Below are 6986 nucleotides of genomic sequence, written 5' to 3' on the forward strand. Positions count from 1 at the left end.
TGATCCTTCAAATATTCTTCTACTACCGCTCTATATCAAACTTGGCATGATGAAGCAGTTTATGAAGGCATTGCGAGACATTTAAATACCTTTCAAGCAAGTTTCCTTGTCTGTCTGAAGCAAAGCTGAAGGAGGGAGATTTTGTTGGTCCTGACGATTGTAAGCTGATGAAAGAAAACAATTTAGAAAATGTGATGAACAATGTTGAAAGGTCAGCATGGAATTCTTTTAAAGATCTAGTTACATAGTTTCTAGGGAATCAGAAGGACCCGGACTTTGAAAATATCGTAAATAAATGTTGTGCATTTTAAAAATATGGGATGCTTAATGAGTTTTAAACTCCATCTTTTGAACTCATATTTGGATTACTTCCCGGAAAATCTTGGTGCAGTTAGTGAAGAGCAAGGTGAGAGGTTTCAACAAGATACGAAGGTCGATGGAATACAAATATAATGGGCGACTACTGCTGAATCCTGCATAGGGAAAATATAACGTCCACAAAAGAAAAAGCAAAAAACGAAGCTTGAACTACTGTGTAAAGTATAGCTGGGAGGGAACTAGCAATTTCATTCCTTTCTCTACCTGTCACTGTTTCATTCCTAAGCATGAATAACCTTGTTTTTATTCCACATCACAGCCTGTGAAGTAACACACTACAAATGCGTTTGTAGTGTATTACATTTGTAGTAAAATATAGATATGGTGGACTGAGCCCAAGTTAGTACATGTTGAAGATCAAACTAATAGTAATTTATGTATAAATATGTATGTATCTATATATGTTCCTATACATGCATACATACATACATTCATACATATATGCATACATACATACATACATACATACATACATACATACATACATACATACATACATACATACATACATACATACATACATACATACATACATACATACATACATACATACATACATACATACATACATACATACATACATACATACATACATACATACATACATACATACATACATACATACATACATACATACATACATACATACATACATATATAAATACATACATAAATACATACATAAATTTGTTTCAGTATGTATTCAGTATATATATCAAGGTTTCTACAGGACTATTGGTGAAAAACAGGACTATGAAGGTTAAAAAAACAGGATTTTTCTTGTAAACAGACTATTTTATGACAACATTTAAAAAATATATTACTTAAAATTATAATTAAATACCTAAAAACATTTTATTAACAATAAAAAATGTATATATACCATATATATCAAAAAAACACTAATAAGAATGTCACTAAAAAGAATTCTCAAGAATCTTGCAAGTTGTCAAACTGCTCAATTATCCTCACTAATATGTCTTGAATGCTTATCTAACGAGTAGAGACATGTCTCAACATTCGTTGTCTCAATTCCTGAAAAAATTAATTTTCTCCTCAGAATGTATACCAAACAATTTATAGATCAATCTGTTTATTAGTTCTTACTACCATGTAATTGAAATTTATAAAGTAATCAAATTTTCAACTTAAACGTACTACATTTGACTAGTGCATAGTAATATCTCTCTTTCGTTATGCTTTAGTTTTTATTTTAGCTTGTATTTTTTTCAGGAGTTAGCTAAACTATCATTGGAAGTTTTTCAAAAAGAGAGGTTCAAGTTTTGTATTCCTGGTCCGTTACATCATGTAAGATGTTAATTTTGTTCTTCTCACTCATCCTCCTGCAACTTGAAATAAAGGTATAAAGGCCACATTGAATTGCAAAGTTATTTCCCGTCCTAAAAAAAACTGTTAAGTATGCGGGCGGGCGGCAAATTTCTATTATCCATTATTTCATTATTATTTTTTTTTTTAACATTTTTTTTTTGATACACATGTAAACTGTTAGGTTCATGGGTTATTTTTTGACCAGTGCACAGTGGGCCGGATATTAGACAAACGGTGGACAAAATTATTCTGCTCTTTTTTTTATTGCTAAAACATTTAAATGTTCAAACAATCACTTTGTATTAGATATCTTTACTTTTATCATAAATTTTAGTTAAATATTTGCTGATACTATAAACTTTTTATTAAACTTTAAAAAAAAGGATTTATTATGATGTAGAAACATAAGAAATATATAGCCAAGAGGGCTTTTAAAATAAACCATAAAGAACATAACTGACTCATACAATTTATACTTATAGAGGTCAGGATTGCGCCTGTTTGATATTTAGCGATAAGCATCCGCCAAAAGCTAATCAACTTTTAAGAAAGACTCGTAAAAGTGTACATTAAAAAATGCATCATATAAGAAAAATAAATCTTAAGCGTTTTCAGGTAAATATTTCGATCATTAGCAATAGTAATACTATACCTATAAATATAATAGTATAAATATAATAAATATAATATAAATATAATATAATACAACTATAATAGTATAACAAGCAGTAAAGTATAAGAATTCAAAAAGACTTGATGTAGACCTAATGAGCTTATACAGATGTTTTGATCGTGTTACGTATTCGACCTAGAATAATCTAGGTCGAGTAAGTAATGCGAACTAATCTAGGTCGTATAGTTTCGCAAATATTTTCAAGACGTATTTGTACACAACCAGGTTGCTTTTATTTTAATATTTTATTATAACGTGCACTATGAAGACGTGAAGGAGATTGTCACTCGGATTAGTTTTGCGTATTTTTTATTTTTTATTTACCTTTCTATACCTTTTTTTCAGAATTGTAAGTCCTAGGCCAAGCCTTAAGTTTAAAAAGTAAGTCCTTGGCCTTGATCTTCCACCACATCCATTTGAATTTCGAATTTTCTTGAATATTTTATAAATATTGTGATTTCATAATTTCTTCACATATAACTTCAATTGACCTCAAACATGAAATTTTAATAAAATTGTGTGGTGCAAACTGTGCTTTATAACAAAATAAAGCTTCTTATCTCTAAAACCTTGTAAAAAAAGCAGACTACATTGCTCTTCTCAGCATAAAAATAACAAAGAAATAAAAGTATTATTATAATATTCTCTATAAAAATATGTTTACAGTTTTATAACTAATACTGTAATATAATAATGCTCACAGAACATTATCACATAATTTTTTCTTAGTAGTTCTGCGAGAAATATTTGGCTGAGATAAGCATTCGTCACATTGATGAAAATAGTCTTTTTTTGTTGTTGTTGCTATTGGTAGGTCTGCTGAACAATAAACATAAATGTCAGCATAGTTTGGCATGCTGGTCTTCTCCATAAGCTTTCTTCTTATGGTGTATCCGGCAACATCTTTAAGATCATTGAATCCTTCCTTTCCAATCGTAGCATAAAAGTTGTCCTCGATGGAAAACACTCTTCTTCTTATTCTGTAACTTCAGGGGTTCCTCAAGGTTCTATCCTTGGCCCTATACTCTTTTTAATTTACATTAACGATCTTCCAGATATTCTCTCATCTAAGGTGGCATTGTTTGCTGACGACACTACCATTTATTCTTATCGTGATAAAAAACCAACACCCTCTGATTGCTTGGAGGGGGCATTTGAGCTTGAAAAGGATCTTACTTCTGCTACAGCATGGGTCTCTCAGTGGCTGGTTAACTTTAATTCAGATAAAACTCAATTTTTTTCAGCCAATCGTTATCGCAATAATTTAGATCTTCCTATATTTATGAACGGTGATGTACTCGATGAGTCACCTACTCTTCATCTTCTAGGATTAACTCTTACTTCCAATCTTTCTTGGAAACCATATATCAAATCAGTTGCTAAATTAGCATCTGCTAAAGTTGCATTTCTTTATCGAGCTCGTCACTTTCTTACTTCGGATTCTATTCTCTATCTCTATAAATCTCAAATCCGGCCTTGTATGGAATATTGTTGCCATATCTGGGGCGGATCTTCTAATGATGCCCTTTCTCTTTTAGACAAGGTGCAAAAACGCGTTGTAAACATAGTTAGACCTGCTCTTGCAGCCAACCTCCAACCATTATCACATCGTCGTAATGTTGCTTCTCTTTCTTTTTTCTACAAATACTATAATGGGCACTGCTTTAAAGAGCTAGCGTCTCTTGTGCCATCAACTATTATTCATTCTCGTGTTACTCGTCATTCAATTAAGTCTCATCCTTTTTCTGTGGCTGTTCCTAAGTGCTTCAAAAACGCTTATTCATCTAGTTTTTTTCCTCGAACATCAGCTCTTCATCTTGCTTTCCTGACTCATATAGTTTGCAATCTTTTAAGTCGTCTGTCAATCGTTATCTTGCTCTACTATCTTCATCTTTTCTCTTTCAGTAACTTCCAACTTTAATTAGTGGCTGCTTGCAGCCTTGTTGGAAGCGAAGATGTTTAAAAGAAAAAAAAAAAAAAAGTTAGCTGAGTAGTACAAAGGTTCAACTGGTTCACCACAATTCATTGATCGAACAAACACCACATCTTGCAAACCTTCAGGAAATTCTGCATTCTGCAATAAGAAACCACAAGAAAAACACAGACCATCTAAAGCATACTCAACGTGCCACAGATTTCACATTCTGGAATACCCCACTTTTTCACTTCAAAGAAATTAAAAAATTAAAAAAAAATGTTAAAGGCAACAACGGCTTAAAAATTGTTTTAAAATTAGTGTCAAACAATTCAGACAATTTTTTCACAATAGCTTAGATTAAACTCAGAATCTATTCTATTCAAACAACTCCACGCTTCATTTTGAAGTTCTTCAAAAGCTGACTGCATAACATTAAACTTCTTGTCTTTTAATTGTAATCTTTCAGTTATTTTACTCAGAAGTATTTTCACAGGCTCTATTGAGTCTAATATTTCTTCAAGAAATGAAAAAAGGAAATCTTAGATAACTAAACATTCATGTTGATCACTCTGTGGTCAGGACCACCATCAGAATAGATAAACAAAACCGGCTTTGTTTTAGCAGACTCGGATATAAGATTATTTAGTTCAGCTGCATGTCTGATTGGAGTAGAAGGCTCCAAAGCACTGTCTTTATATGCCACATTTACTTAGCCATCATACCAAGACTCAGATATTTTTTCTGGTATATCAACAACCAGTGACACAGGTAGAATTATACTGAACCATGTAAAGTCATGATCACTAACCTGAAACAACATTTTTTCATGAACAAGTACCTAGCAAACTAGCTCGGCAGATGCTACTAGACATGAAAGTTCTCCTACTTAAATCCGATGCTTTTCATCAGAACATACTAGTATAGATACATCCCTTGTTTTCAAAGTCAATTGACGTTCATAGCAAAATACACAAGCTGTATAACGATAATCGGGGTGTTGTTTACGCCATTGTCTTTGCTGTACCATTCTTTTCACATTCAAAATCCTTGTGAAGCTCTGTGAAGTTTTTATTTCTTTTCAAGCTGGCATTTTTTTTTACTCTTTATTTTATATTATTCATGAATATCCCGCAATATTTATATGATTCATCTAATAAATATTGCGGGGTGTATTGCGGGATGATTTTACTGCTTTATTGATAAAGTTTTCTTATTTTTGCAGAAAATTTGCTGTTTAATTTCAGCTTTAGCGTTAAAAACTCTTTCGTATTTACAAGATGTAATTTTACGATGAACCTTAAGCTGAATAATGAGAGTGGACAATGTTACGATGGTGCAGATGCTATGGCAGGTAAGAAAAAAGAGTTTGCAACAGTGATAAAAACATTAAATCGAAATACATATTGTTATGGGCGTGCCTTGAATCTTGCTATAGAAGATTCTGTTAGAAATGTTAAACTGTTGTTTGAAACCCGTGAAACAATAAAATAAGTTAGTAAACTTGTAAAACAATCTTCAAAAAGAGAAACTCATCTAAAAGAACTTTTAAAAGAGAAACTCATCAAAAAGAAATTAGGCGAAAATGAAAACCGTAGTGATCATGCATTTTGTCCAACTTACTGGACTATTCGTGAAGAATCATGTCAAGCAATGATTGAAAATTATAAAGAGCTGATGCATTTATAAGACTGGTTGTTGGGAAATGTAAAGTAAACTGACATAATAGCGCGTATCCGTGGTGTTATGATATAATGCAGGAATTCGACAGTTATTATATTGGTAATACCAAGTACTACTCTGAAACAACAGAGGAGATTTACTAAAAGATTTATCACAAAGCTTTTGATAACGCCGCTGAAACAATAACAACTCGATTTGATCAGCCAGGTTTGGTTATTTACCAAAATATGCAACAAGTTTTCATAAATGCATTTAATGGCGAATCCTATAACAAAGAACTCGATGTCGTTTTTGAAGTATTTGAAAATGATTTAAAAAAAGATGAACTGATTTCTCAATTGCAAAATCTTAGGTTCTGCGAGAAAGAAACAGTTGTAAGTGCAAACGAATTAGTTTCATTATTACAAAACTTAAGTGCGGGTAAAAGGCGCTTTATGCTTCCTGGTTAAGCCTGCAACTAATGCTTACGGCATTAGTTGCAGACTTAACCAGGAGATCACTTTCCGCTTTAAGACACGTGAAAATGTATCTTCAATCAACAACAACTAACAAACGCTCAAATCATATTATGTTATTAAATGCTCATAAAGATAGGACTGACGCAATCGATATGATTGAAGTTGTGAAAGAGTTCATTGATTGGGAAGAAACACGCTTAAACATTTTTGGACGTTTCTCCAAAATACAATATTCAATGTCAACTTAAACATTTAAATTCACCCAAAATAATTCACCCAAAAATAAAAAGCTGTGGATTTATCTTTTCTATCTTTTAAATCGAATAGAATATAAAACAAAATTCCCTTTATGATACATTGCAAGCAAAGTCATAAGGTTTTATTCTGATTCACCTTCAAAGTACTTACCCAGTACTCTTGCCCCCCAATTTTTGTAAACCAAAATAAAAATTATAATCAAATTTTTTTTTATATAGGTTCTTTAGGTGCTCCTAGAAGTCCTTACGGTCTTATCACGGAGCACCGCGGCAAAGCATTTACCTTTAACCAA

The sequence above is a fragment of the Hydra vulgaris genome, chromosome 12, assembly GCF_038396675.1.
Source record: "Hydra vulgaris chromosome 12, alternate assembly HydraT2T_AEP".
NCBI lineage: Eukaryota > Metazoa > Cnidaria > Hydrozoa > Anthoathecata > Hydridae > Hydra > Hydra vulgaris.